Raw genomic sequence first — 15,371 nt, 5'->3', positions numbered from 1 at the left:
CATAAAAAAGCTTATCCACCATGGTGAAGTTGGCTTCATCCCTGGGATGCAAGGCTGGTTCAACATATGCAAATCAATAAATGTAATCCATCACATAATCAGAACCAATAATAAAAACCACATGATTGTCTCAATAGATGCAGAAAAGGCCTTTGACAAAATTCAACAGCCCTTCATGCTAAAAACTCTCAATAAACTAGGCATTGATGGAATGTATCTCAAAATAATAAGAGCTATTTATGACAAACCCACAGCCAATATCATACTGAATGGACAAAAACTGGAAGCATTCCGTTTGAAAACCAGCACAAGACAACGATGCCTTCTCTCACCACTCCTATTCAACATAATATTGGAAGTTCTGGCCAGGGCAATCAGGCAACAGAAAGAAACACAGGGTATTCAATTAGGAAAAGAGGAAGTCAAATTGTCTCTGTCTGCAGATGACATGATTGTATATTTAGAAAACCCCATCATCTCAGCCCAGAATCTCCTTAAGCTGATAAGCAACTTCAGCAAAGTCTCAGGATACAGAATCAATGGGCAAAAATCACAAGCATTCCTATACACCAATAACAGACAAAGAGCCAAATCATGAGTGAACTCTCAGTCACAATTGCTACAAAGAGAATAAAATATCTAGGAATCCAGCTTACAAGGGATGTGAAGAACCTCTTCAAGGAGAACTACAAACCACTGCTCAAAGAATTAAGAGAGGATGCAAAGAAATGGAAAAACATCCCATGCTAACAGGGATAATCAATATTGTGAAAATGGCCATACTGCCCAAAGTAATTTATAGATTCAATGCTATCCCCATGAAGCTACCATTGACTTTCTTCACAGAATTGGAAAAAACTACTTTAAATTTCATATGGAACCAAAAAAGAGCCTGCACAGCCAAAACAATCCTAAGCAAAAAGAACGAAGCTGGAGGCATCATGCTACCTGACTTCAAAGTATACTACAAGTCTACAGTAACCAAAACAGCATGGTACTAGTACCAAACAGATAGACCAATAGAACAGAACAGAGACCTCAGAAATAACACCACCCATCTACAACCATCTGATCTTTGACAAACCTGACAAAAGCAATGGGGAAAAGATTCCCTATTTAATAAATGGTGTTGGGAAAACTGGCTAGCCATATACAGAAAGCTGAAACTGGATCCCTTCCTTACACCTTATACAAAAATTAACTCAAGAGGGATTAAAGACTTAAACGTAAGACCTAAAACCATAAAAACCCTAGAAGAAAATCTAGGCAATACCATTCAGGACATAGGCATGGGCAAAGTCTTCATGACTAAAACACCAAAAGCAATGGCAACAAAAGTCAAAATTGACAAATGGGATCTGATTAAACTAAAGAGCTTCTGCACAGCAAAAGAAACTATTATCAGAGTGAACGGGCAACCTACAGAATGGGAGAAAATTTTTGCAATCTACCCATCTGACAAAGGGCTAATATCCAGAATCTACAAAGAACTTAAACAAATTTACAAGAAAAAACAACCCTATCAAAAAGTGGGCAAAGGATATGAACAGACACTTCTCAAAGGAAGACATTTATGCAGCCAACAAACATGAAAAAAAAGCTCATCATCACTGGTCATTAGAAAAATGCAAATCAAAACAACAAGATACCATCTCACACCAGTTAAAAAGGCAATCATTAAAAAGTCAGGAAACAACAGATGTTGGAGAGGATGTGGAGAAATAGGAACACTTTTACACTGTTGGTGGGAGTGTAAATTAGTTCAACCATTGTAGAAGACAGTGGGCAATTCCTCAGGGATCTAGAACTAGAAATACCATTTGACTCAGCAATCCTATTACTGGATGTATATACCCAAAGGATTATAAATCATTCTACTATAAAGACACATGCAAACGTATGTTTATTGCAGCACTATTTGCAATAACAAAGACTTGGAACCAACCCAAATGCCCACAATGATAGACCGGATAAAGAAAATGTGGCACATATACACCATTGAATACTATGCAGCATTAAAAAAGGATAAGTTCATGTCTTTTGCAGTGACATGGATGATGCTGGAAACCATAATTCTCAGCAAACTAACACAAGAACAGAAAACCAAACACCGCATGTTCTCACTCATAAGTGGGAGTTGATCAATGAGAACACATGGACATGGGGAGGGGAATATCATACATCATGGCCTGTCAGGGTGTGGGGGACTAGGGGCGGGATAGCATTAGGAGAAATACTTAATGTAGATGACGAGTTGATGGGTGCAGCAAACCACCGTGACACATGTATACCTATGTAACAAACCTGCACGTTCTGCACATGTACCCCAGAACTTAAAGTCTAACTTAAAAAAAAGTAAATACATTTTCTCTCCGTTATGAACATCTTAATAACCTCTCTTCTCTAAATTACTTTATTATAAGAATATAGTATATCATACATATAAAATACGTGTTATTTTGTATTAAAATATGTGTTAATTGGCTTTGTTATTAGTAAGGCTTCTGGTCAATGGTAAACTAACAGTAGTTAAGTTTTGAGGGAATAAAAAGTTATATGCAGATTTTCAACTTAGCAGGGTATCAGTGTTCTTAACCGCCAAGTCGCTCAAGAGTCAACTGTACATACACCCAACCATACACACAGGTGGGGATCAAGCGAAAATCCTGGGAATCAACATTGGTATCCTCTGTCACTAGCACCCCCTTCCTCATTTTATCCATCAATAAATCCTATCATGTCCTTAAAACATATTCTGAATCTGATCATTTCTTAGCATTTCCATGGTAGCCTCTCTAGTACAAGCTAGTATCTTCTCTTGCCTCCTCAATATGCCTATTCTTTCACAACAATAATAACAATAACAACGGACTGGAAGAAATCACACCAAAAAAATCAGTAGTGATTTTATTTGGATGGTAGTTTTACCAGTGACTTTTAACCTCTCTCATACTAGTTCATATTTTCTACATTTTATGTAATACATTTGGACCGTTTTGACAACCAGAAAAAAAACTCACCATAAAATACTAGAATATGTAGCAACACTTCGTTTTAAAATTGATTAAACTTTTTTTTTTTTTTTTTTGAGACAGTCTTGTTCTGTCGCCCAGGCTGGAATGCAATGGTGCAATCTCGACTCACTGCATCCCTGCCTCCCAGGTTCAAGCAATTCTCCTGCCTCAGCCTCCCCAGTAGCTAGGATTACAGGTGTGTACCACCATGCCTGGCTAATTTTTGTATTTTTAGTAGAAACGGGGTTTCACCATGTTGGCCAAGCTGGTCTCTAACTCCTGACCTCAAGTGATCCACCTGCCTCGGCCTCCCAAAGTGCTGGGATTACAGGCGTGAGCCACTGTGTCTGGCCAATTAAAGATTTTAAGTTGATTTTTTCCTTAGCTCTTGCCCAATTTTCAAGCCAGATATTAACTTTTCCAAAAAAGGTTAAAGAACTCCTTTGCCAGGCGCGGTGCCTCACACCTATAATCCCAGCACTTTGGGAGGCCCAGGCAGGCAGATCACCTAACGTCGGGAGTTCGAGACCAGCCTGACCAAAATGGAGAAACTCCATCTCTACTAAAAATACAAAAAATTAGCCAGGCATGGTGGTGCATGCCTGTAATCCTAGCTACTCGGGAGGCTGAGGCAGAAGAATCACGTGAACCCAGGAGGTGGAGGTTGTGGTGAGCTGAGATTGTGCCATTGCACTCCAGCCTGGGCAACAAGCAAAACTCCGTCTCGGAAAAAAAAAAAAAAAAGTCTTGATGAGACTAATTTAATATATAAATATACCGAAGACTGCAACATTTTTTCCAACTCTTCTAAATGACCCTGGCAAAAACATTAATCATATGAATTTATCTGTTCCACTCTTTACGCATCTGAAAAACTAAAAAATCAAATATTTCCCTCATATGAATAAAGCTAACAGAATTGTTATAAAAAAGTCTCTAGATGTTTGCTGAATAATAGCTTAGATAATATTAATATTCTTGTTTTTTAGAATGTAGCTACCTTACTTCCATATTTCAGTAGTTCTGTTTATTGTACAGGGAAAACAATTAAAAATCTCAATGGGTAGTTTTAGGCACTTCATTCATTAAATCCATGCCTACTGTTTATCAGACATTTATTTAGCAGGCATTAGTGTTACTCACTAATATTCCAGTTCTTCTCCTTTCAGGAACATGGTGAGATTGCTCTTCCTCATCTCTGTGAGGTTAGGTGTAGCTATGTCCCTTGCTTTGATCAATGAAATATGAGAGAAAGTAACTTGCCAGTTCCAAGCTGAAGCATCATGAGTCAGAACAGGAGTCACCATTTCCCACTCCCCTGCTAAGACAACTAGCCTCATCCAGGCTTGCAGAGGTTTTGTTAGCCCCACTCCTGAATGAGGACAACATGGAACAAGGTCCTTGTCAACCCAAGATTGTCTGCAGCCACTGAGATTTGGGGTTTCTTTGTTACTATAAGGATGCTAATCTTCATTAAGTACCTAGCGTAAATCAGGCTCTGAGCTAGGCATTGGGAGACATACGGTAAGAGATACCATTTCCTGCCTTTACGTAGCTTAGAGTTCAAAGGGAAAAACACACTTATGAACAAATAATTGCTATGCATGCCTTAATATAATTGGTTGACAGGAAAAGGAACATGGAGTGGGGTGAATCCAGTGAGTGGTAGTTTTGAGGAGGTTACAGTATAAAGAAATGATGAAGAAGCCCACTGAAGGGAAGGGAATCTGATCAGTATTATTCAATAGTAGCATAAAGCCACATGCACACCTAAAATTCTGTGAGTTAAAGGATGTAAACAAACTTTCAAGCTCATATTAGGTCAGACCACTGGCACATCCAACAAACATCCTATCTCTGATAGAATTAAAAACAAAATCCATATAGGAAAAGTCATTATTTTCTATAACACCGTTTTTTAAAATCTAGGACTGTAAGTCTCCTGGGATGAACTATATTTAATAATCATGTATTTCTCGCTCATAGTTCTCTAAATCTTTTTCTGTCTCTACCACCATGTAAGATATGCTCTCCTGGGTCCAAGCAGCATGCCTCCCCTAAAAGTGATTTAATTTGGACAGTAATCCTTCAAGTGTTTAGGTGTGTCTACAAAAAAAAATCTGAGATGTTAGAATAGACAAGAATTAATGCCAGTTAGTAAGAAGGACTTTGCTTTGAAAGAAATATATACAAAATGGGAAACAGAACTAAGTTAAGAGTATTCCCATAATATGCAGACACAGCAACCCAGAAAGCAAGCCAGGGCAGATGTCACTAAGCAGAATAAAAAGCTAAGCACTTACACCCAAACTGCATTTTAAATATTTACTCCAACAGTAAAGAATTGAAGGGTTTAATACCTCATGTCAAAATGAATACTCAAAGGTTTGGCTTTTGACTCAGCAGTACAAGACACTGATGTTATTTTTTAGATGATAAAATACATTAATATACTAGAACCTGTTTGTAGTTGGAAATGCTACTTAACCACCTGACTAAAATATTACGAAGCTCTGTCCCCTCTTTATTTGGGCTAAAGAAACTACAGAGCATTAAACTACAATACAGATTCCCTCCTACCCCAGGAAGTGCCACCACTTTTCCTCCTCTCAAATATACACTTTTTCTAAAAACCAAAAACTATGATTACCAAAGCAGATTGGTTGGCCAAACAAAATATAACAGCAGAATTTTCCAAAGTAGTGTTGGCTGAAAGATCAGCTTTACAAACTCTAGGGAAGCAACAAGCAGGATATTTGCAAATAATAAACCACATCTTAGAAACAGCCATGCACCATTTCTTCTTGGCCATGAATATCTATAGAGGAAAGTTACAGAAGACTGGGATGGCAGGATATTCCAGAGAAAATTTAAAGGGATATTCGTGTTTGATACCCCATTTTTTTTTTTTAGTTCAAGCTTATTGGTCCTGTTTAGGATGTGTAAAAGGTTGTGCATTTAGAGATTTACCATCAGGTACAAATATGGAATCCATTCATTTTCCTGAAGCTTAGTTTACCTGCCACAGCTGAATGTATATGTATATTTGTTTCAACTTGATTTCTCTTAACCTTACAAATCAATTCAACTCAAAAGGTACAGAATAATTCAGATGGGAGACTTTTCTGACCCCATGAGTGACAACAATGGCTACTGATAGCTCTTGCCTTCCCTATTTCCAGAGTGCCCTTTTCATTTTAGATGTGAGCAGGCCTAATCCCATTAGGAACTCCTAGGAAATGTGGACCAGTCATCAGTCGTGTACTTTGAATGAGGATTAGGGTGTGAGCAAGAGAGAAGAGGCAGGAGGATGAAGAACACAGTAAGAGTTTGGTTTTAATTCCCTAGGCAATGAGAGCAGGAGGGATGTGATTGCACACATCAGAGACTGCAGCTGAGTGTAGAGGAAGAAAGCAGAGTTAGAGTTAGGAAGGTGGGAGGTGAGAGAGAGCACACAAGAGGCATTGCCAAGGTGACAACAGGAGGGAGGGAAGTGGGGAAGGGAGGTCTGTGTTAACATGTGTAAGAGAGGAGGCAAAGAAGATGCCAAAGTTTACAGCCTGTCTTCTTGATCTATGCTGATGTGTTTGTTTTGGGTTTCTTGTATATTTTACGTAAACAAAAAAGAGATCTCAGTGAAACTATATGATCCTTGCATTATGTTGCTGTGGAAAGAAAACAGTCCCGAAGGCCTTAATGGCTACATGCCTTATTACATGCGTATCCACAGAATGGGCTGGGAGAAGCGAATGCATCTGGTGCCCATCTGAGAGAAAAGGCAACAGGGGGAAGTCTAAACAGGAAAGAAGTTAATGTATGTTGAAATGTTTGCATTTACTTTCCAATCCATAAATTAAATCCCCCCAGTGCTCTTGTTATTTTATCACCTGAAACCTACTACATCACCTCATTAGAAAACGCCAAGAAGTCATGAAGAGATCGCTGGAAGGTACCCACAGAAAGTCACAGTACTTTTTCCCTGGAAAATAAAATTACCTGAAAAACCAACTTAGGGATCATTTTTAAAAGTTCTTTGGGAGATTCTTTTCTCTTTGGTACAATTCTGGTATCTGTTTTGAAATAAAATTCTCCAGCTCCATTTGTATCAGATAGCACCAGAATGAAGCTAATCCCCTTCAAACTATAAATCACCAACAGTGAATTTATGATACTGTGAACTGTAGGGATCAGAGTTTCAAGATAATGAAAACACACCAAAGGAACAAAGGTTTTTTTTTTTTGTTTTGTTTTGTTTTTTTTTTTAACAGGGTCTGTCACCCAGGCTGGAGTGCAGTGGCACAATCTTGCCTCACTGCAACCTCTGCCTCCCAGGCTCAAGCCATCCTCCCACTTCAGCATCTCCAGTAGCTGGGACTACAGGGCATGAGCCACCACACCTGGCTAATTTTTTTTTTGTACTTTTTGTAGAAACGGGTTTTCACCATGTTTCTCAGATTGGTCTTAAACTCCTGGGCTCAAGTAATCCACCTGCCTTGGCCTCCCAAAAGTGCTAGGATTACAGGCAGAAGCCACCATGCCAGGCCAAGAACGAAGTTTTAAAAGCAAAGAAACAAATTTAAATGTCTGTTGTGTTGTATTGTGCTGTGTTGTGTTAGAGAAGAGGGACTTAAAGTCTGGCCTACATAAATGCAATTATCCAGGTAATTTATACGAAGTGAGTATGGAGAATTCCCAAATTATACAACATATTACTTGTCATTTCACACTGTCATATACAGACACTGCCTTAGGATCATCCAATCAATATAGTAGGAATTAATCGAAGAGGGACTGACTGCAAGAGCAAGTGATAGAAAACTGTAGGCCGGGCGCGGTGGCTCACGCTTGTAATCCCAGCACTTTGGGAGGCTGAGGGGGGCGGATCACGAGGTCAGGAGATCGAGACCACGGTGAAACCCCGTCTCTACTAAAAATACAAAAAATTAGCCGGGCGTGGTGGCGGGCGCCTGTAGTCCCAGCTACTCGGAGAGGCTGAGGCAGGAGAATGGCGTGAACCCGGGAGGCGGAGCTTGCAGTGAGCCGAGATTGTGCCACTGCACTCTAGCCTGGGCGACAGAGCGAGACTCCGTCTCAAAAAAAAAAAAAAAAAAAAAGAAAACTGTAAATCGTTTCATATTGTTGAGAAAATGCAGAGGGATTTAGATTACAGAAGCAAATTCAGGAAAACTCATTTCAAAAAAAATTAGGGTGTGGGTCAAAATTTCCACTTTATAACAAAGTTTGAGTCTATACCCATGCCCTGCAAGAGCCACAGAGCAGAGATGCTGACTCGGAGTCCACATTTTGTGGCAGACAGTGGTTGATGCCTGGTGTTCAAAGCGCTCCCTGCACACTGGTGGTCCACAGGCTGGTCTCTTTCAGCACTGATGTTTACAATAAGATGATGTTATGAATAAAGCATGCACTGATGACATGTAATTGAATTCAGACATCAGCTTAGAGCAGTCCTTCAGAAGCAGTGCCATTCTTTACATGAATTCTGCGGGGGTATTTCTGTGGTGACCAATGGCAGCAGATGGGGCCTGAGGGGAAGCTTTCAGAGGATTGAAGGGAAAAACAAATCTAGTTCAAGCTGAAACTCCAAGCTTTACAGTGGACAACAATGGACACAAAAACTTCTTTTCCCACTAATCCGAATATCAAAACACATGGAAGAGGGAACTAATTATTAGAAGCTCCAGAAACAACCACTTCCTAGCAATATTCTCATTTCAAAAGTCAAAAAGCAGCCTATTTTCCTCATCCTCTGTTCTCCAAACACCATCCTCAGTTAAACCCGTAGTCCCCTCAACTCCCCCTCTGCAAACAGACCTAGCTACTTCACAAATATTTCCTTGCATTCTTATATCCTCCTCAACCTCCTCTATCTCTGCAAACAAGCCTCACCTGTCCACATATCCCAAACCCATCTGCAAACACCCCCCTCTAAGCAAATAGCCCCAGATCCTCTCTCCTTCCAATGCTATTCCCTACAGCTTCTGCAGCCATCCGTAACCCTGGACCTTCCCACTGTCTCAGTATCTGTCTCCTTAGAACTTCCTCTTCTCCCACTCCCTCATCCTGGCTTTCTAACCGCTGTTCCTTTAAACTCTTCCTCCACACACAAGATTTTATATCTCACAGTAGAGAGAGAAAAAAGCCTGTTAGTAGACATAGTCCCCTTATTGTTCTGTTTTGCAAATAAACACAGCAGCAAATGGATTCCAACTCCTCTTCCTTTGCACCATGTTCTTTGTCACTCAAAGACCTGCCTGTTTGAACAAAATAATTATTACCCATTAGATACATGTAGGTAGGTGGATATTCTCCAAGGAGGATGTTTACAATTATCAAAAAGATCCAAAAAAGCAGTTCCATGGGAAGAAATGTATTTTAATGGCAAAATAAGGAGACTTGTTTATTCTTTCAGACTGAGCCTATTACAACAGGCAGCTGTAAATCCTAATGTGTGTAGACATGCACACGCACACACACACAGAGACAGACACACATGCTGTCCACATGCCTACAGTGGTCTAAAACACACAAAGGCTTTTTGTGACTGCCAATGGGGACTCTTCAGAATTCAGACAAGACACATCGTCGGAATTCACCAGGTGTTGGGAGCGATGTGTGACAGGGCTGGAGAGAAAGGTGAGGGCCACTGGGGACCAGAATGTGGCGGTGATGTCTCAGGACACCGATTACACAGTTGCTTTCTTGCTTTTCTTTTTCTTTCTTTTCTTTTCTTTTTTTTTTTTAATTTTTACTTTATCATATTCTAAAGATACCTAAAACAAGAAGTAAGGAAGACAATTAGGGAAAGAACAAAAGACTCAAAGGATGCTACAGGAGGGAAAAGGGGCCCAGAAGGAAGTGGAGAGTGATGGGGGATAATGAGAACATTAAGTGCAGATGGAAGGAGTGGAGCACAATATAAAAGAAGTTCCAGCTTCTTCCTGTCACAATAAAAGAGTGTAACCCCAGGCTACCATTCCCTTCTGTTATCCCTAGCTGTATTGAAGTCTGAGCTCTGTCAAACAAGAAGAAGAAAAAAAAATTCCAGATGGTATTCGAAGGTTCCTAAAAGTAATCACAATCAACAGCAATAACCATATTTCAAATGAGGATCTTCATCTCCTGTGAGCAGAGGCTACTTTTAAGTCAGTCTACATTGTTTTACATTACGAATTGTTAGAAATCTTATAGGTCTCTTAGTAAAGAGGGTAAGCCATCAATCATAGGGATTTTTTAAAAAGTTTTGTGCTAGTCCCTTGAGTAAGACTAGTCTGTAGGAACTTTAAAATATTCTTTAGATTCTGCAAGTAATTTAGCTGCATGTTCCCTGTGATAACTCTCTTCAGCCAGTGAAGAGGACAGGTTGGGGGAGGACAGAAAGCAGAAGCAACCTCAGTAAACTTTTGTGTCATTAAATGTTCCTCACACTTGCAAAATTCCTTACTTTTACATAAATCATCAAGGTGTGCTTTCTCCAATTAGGCTCACATTTGTGTTAAAGCAGCTTTACCAATATTTAAAGGAGACAATAAGTATTGAAATATATATATATATATATACACACACATATATATATTAATTCAGCTCAACACAAATTAAAAGTGTGCTGTCTCTGAGTACAGAAAATACAAGGAAGAGAATAATATGTTTTTTTTTTTTAAAAAAAAACCAGAAATGCAATTACCTAATTCTAAAATATGGGAAAGTCCCCAGGGGTGGGAGGGGGCTCAGGGGAAGACTCATGAATAAGCAAATGGCAAGGGGAAAAAAAAAAAAAAACAAGAGGAAGAGAGAAGTATTCTCAATTAAAGACACTGAGGGTGCATACCAATTAAATGCAATGTGTGGACATGGTTTTGGATCCTGTTTTGAACAATCCATCTATTTTTTAAAATGTATGAAGCTAGGCAAGGTGGCTGAGGCTCATAATCCCAGCACTTCAGGAGGCCGAGGCATGAGGATTGCTTGAGCCTAGGAGTTTGAGACCAGCCTGACCAGCATAGCAAGACCCCATCTCTACAAAAATTTAAAAAATTAGCCAGGCATGGTGGTGCATGCCTGTAGTTCCAGCTACTCAGGAGGCAGAGGCAGAGGCAGAGGTGGAGGCAGGGGGATCACTTGAGCCCAGGAGGGCAAGGCTGCAGTGAGCTATGATCATGCCACTGCACTCCAGTCTGGGTGACGCAGCAAGATCCTGTCATTTTTTTTAAAAAGTATGAGCTGGGAGCAGTAGCTCAGGCCTGTAATTCCAGCACTCTAGGAGGCCGAGGCAGGCAGATCATTGGAGCCCAGGACTTCAAGACCAGCTTGGGCAACATGGTGAGACCCCATCTCTACAAAACATACAAAAATTAGCCAGGCATGGTGGCACAAGCCTGCAGTCCCAGCTACTGGGAAGGTTGAGGTGAGAGGATCACTTGAACCCAGGAGACCAAGGCTGCAGTAAACCAAGATGGTGTCACAGTACCCCAGCCTGGGTGACAGGGCAAGACTCTGTCTCAAAAAAAAAAAATTAAAATTAAAAAAAGACATATGAGGCAATCAGAGAATTTGAGACTGGAAAATAGATGATAATGCTGTGGTTTTTTAAAAGTGTGATGATAATATATCTTAAAAATACTCTTAGAGTTACATTGTAAATTATTTACGAATGAAATACAATGATGTTTGGAATCTGCTTTATAACAATCCATGTTTCAGGGTAAAGTGAGGTTTACAAATGAAACAAGATTAGCATATATAAATAATTGTTGAAGCTGGGTGATAGGTACATGGATCTTTGTTTATTATTTTATTATTCTTTTAGTGTACATTTAAATTTTTGTGTAGTTTAATATTTTTCATAATAAAATATCTTTTAAAAAAGCTACATGCATTCTGCAAGTCAACATCAATAAAATGTATATACTACCTTAAAAATTATAGTAGCTAACATTACAAAGAAGGTTGGGGTCATATCACTGGCTCCTAGTTGATTTTTTCTTAAGTATAAAATACTAACTCTTTGTCATACTGAATTAAGTTCCTAAAAGCTGATATATGTATTTTTAAGTACCTGGGAGAAGTCTGAAAGCAAATACATTTTCAAGATAACAAGTAAGCAGGCCATCACATTTAAGGTATTTGCAAGATAACGTTAGGTGGGGTAGCTAAGTGTCACCACTGCGTGCCCAAATAATGATTTCTTCATAAAACTGTCAAACCCTCCATATCAAGAATTCCAGCCTCAACTAAAAGGTTAAAATACACACACACACACACACACACACACACACACACACCCCTTAGAAACTTATGTTAAGGAAGAGACTAACATACTTTGTAGATTTTACAGTTCTGTTACTGCTTCTCTGAAAGTGGAGGAGCTCTTTAGGTCAAGTTCTTCATAGAATCCTAACCAAGGATCCTGATCAAGTACTCCATAAAGCTAGAAGGGTCTTCCTTTATTATGTGATCACCCAGTGAAGTACAGAATCATGGGATAAGTAACTTCAGATACTCTTCTTCAATCACAGGAGTGCTACAGGGAAAAGCACCCTCTGATCTTTTGATCTCAAAGCTAATTTCAAGCAAGAGAATTATCAACCTGGGGATCATATGTGGATAAAGATGCTCTCTCTTGACCCTGAAACCACCTCCGTGGACTTGAACTGGAAGCTGAGGAGAGCGTGTGGGAGGGAAACTCTCCAATCTTTCCGCCATCCTGCCCCATCCCACACTACTGATCAAAAGACACTCCCTTAAGAGTAATATTTAATTTTTCCAAAGTAACATTCCCCAGACCTAAATACTTGCTGGAATTCCCATTCCCTAACCCAATATTTGTGAACTGGGAATAGTCAGAGTACAAACAGGCTCACAAGAGGTGGAACAAACACAGGTCAACCACGTCTTCCATGTTTGTAATGCATTTCGCTTTACATCAAAAACTGAGTGGGTGCAGCTGGGCTCGGTGGCTCATGCCTGTAATTCCAGCACTCTGTGATGCTGAGGTGGGCAGATCACCTGAGGTCAGGAGTTTGAGAACAGCCTGGCCAATATGGCGAAACCCCATCACTACTAAAGTACAAAAATTAGCTGGGTGTGGTGGTGCACGCCTATAATCCCAGCTACTTGGGTGGCTGAGGCAGGAGAATCACTTGAACCTGGGAGGCCGAGGTTGCAGTGAGCTGGATCGCACCACCGTACTCCAGCCTGGGTGACAGAGCAACTCTGTCTCCAAATAAATAAATAAATAAATAAATAAATGAGTGGGTGGGGTAGGTTTCTAAAATTTTGTAAAGTAAAAATAATAATTATGGTAATATCATATCTTTATTACTTAGCAGCTGATTATGCACAATGAGTATTACAAGACACTTAATTTTTCCCTTCCATGCTATCTACCTTTTGACCACTTACTGCTTGAAAGAACGGAAATAACTTGAACAAGTCGAGATAAATAATTGACTAAGTTTAATTTAATTTTAATCAATGCTGTTTTTTATAACTCTGGCCAAAAGATCTAATAAAGGAAATGGTTACGTTAGGATGTTATTTTTATTACAGTGGCCAATCTAGTAGAAAGAACACTGGATAGGCTGCCAGGGAAGCGAGTCAGAAGATCCATTTTAGTTCTGGTTCTGCTAACAGAACTAAGATCTGGAGCACGTCAATTCGCCTGTCTTCATTTTGTTTTAGCAGGAGTTTCTCCATATTCAACATAGTGAGGGTGAACTACATGTTCTTTCTGCTCCAACTTTCTAGACTCCCACAGATACTGGTTAAATAACACAGGAGTGCTCATTATATAATGCAGGAAATGGAAATGACCACAGAACAGAAATAGTTTTAGTGATAAGGTGGCAGCTACCTAATTGGGAAAAGATTTCACGGGCACTGATGCCCATGACATTCCAAAGGCATGGTAAATTGTTTCAGCATAACATAGTGGGAAAAAGGCCTGGTCAGAGTTATGGTAATGTAATATAATATGGGTATTTGATTGAGCATGATGTATAAGAAAGGTTTTGTCTGCATTCCCATGGCTTGCAGTTTCCTTTATAAATCTTAAGCTGTTTTTGAAAAGCTACTTCTGCAATGACGTAAGCAGTGAGGCAGCCAGACATCACCTCTCAATCCCCTCTGAATATCTCTTGGCTGTGCAGCACTATTCACACTGGGTCTGCACTGGTCAAAAGAATGTAGGAGCTGGGTTTCTTTTGCTTTTATCTTTCCTTGTTTTAGCAGTAGGGTGGTCAAGAAAGAAGTCTTGGAAAACTCCTGTAATCTTTAACTTTTTTGCTATTTCATAAGCTAGTTCCATGAACATGCTGCCATCTAGGGCATTCACATGCAATGTGCAAACAAAACACTCTAAGATGATCAACACCAATTCCCACTGAATTAGCAGCAAGTCTCAGAAAAAGCTGACCTGGCTTAAGGCCATCGATAAATAGTGGCATACACAATATTTTCTTTCCTTTTACTTTGTAAAGTAAGGAAAAGCACTTCATCTAATAAAATCAACCTAACACACTAAACAAGTATCTCCTGTAAAAATCCTCTCAAAACTTTTTTGACTAACTAACCCTGTTACTCTATATCTTATTAATCTGTTTCTTTGTATAGCAATTACCTACAACCTCTAGGTTTCCCACACATCAGTAAAATGATTTTTACACTTGGTTTTCTCTTATTGACCACGAGCTGCTATAGACAACTATCTTGCCTTTAAAGCAGATAAAGCACAAAGCTCCTTTTCTGCAATGTCTAAGAAACATCCTTAAGTGTCATGAAAACAACTGTAAGCAAATTAACTCCCGGAAGGTTCAAGTTCCTGGATGAACATAGAGATAAGTAATGCCTTGCTAAATGTTTACTTTGAAGGGATTTGAAAACCTGAGCTAACAAATTTGGTTTTATTTATTTTCAAAAGACAAGTTACTTTAATCAAACCCCCATAAATATTTCTAGCCAACAGTTATTTTTTTAAAAACTACTCCTGTCTCCTCTTCCATCATCTGAAAAACAGTATCAAGAATGGCCAGATGAAAGGTAATAATGAAAAGACTGGTACACCCCATTTGCATAGCACCTGCGGGGGGGAGGGGACAGATCCCTTAAAAGGGCTATCACTCTTGAGTCATTTCTAAATATATTACTATGTACTTGGCTTTGAGGTGCACCCTTTGGCTAGCTGTCAAAATGATAAGAAACTATCTTAACACTTTTCAGAGGTTTTATGTCTCCCACCAAAGGCATACTAAAAACTTTCCTATATGGCCAGAACCTGTCAGATTTGAGTATTAGATAAAATAACTACCACAGCAGGACCACTTGGCACCCAGAACTAGAATC

At 39.5% G+C, this 15,371-nt stretch overlaps 1 protein-coding gene across 7 annotated transcripts in view; it reads right to left on the bottom strand.

The window, feature by feature from the left end:
• PHLDB2 (pleckstrin homology like domain family B member 2) overlaps positions 1–15,371 on the bottom strand; it is a 238,032-nt gene that overhangs the window by 97,838 nt on the left and 124,823 nt on the right. The gene's annotated exons all lie outside the window — the stretch shown is intronic.

The sequence above is a fragment of the Symphalangus syndactylus genome, chromosome 21 (genome assembly GCF_028878055.3).
Source record: "Symphalangus syndactylus isolate Jambi chromosome 21, NHGRI_mSymSyn1-v2.1_pri, whole genome shotgun sequence".
NCBI lineage: Eukaryota > Metazoa > Chordata > Mammalia > Primates > Hylobatidae > Symphalangus > Symphalangus syndactylus.
Note: the sequence above shows the minus strand (reverse complement) of the source record. Positions and strands in the feature narration are given on the sequence as shown.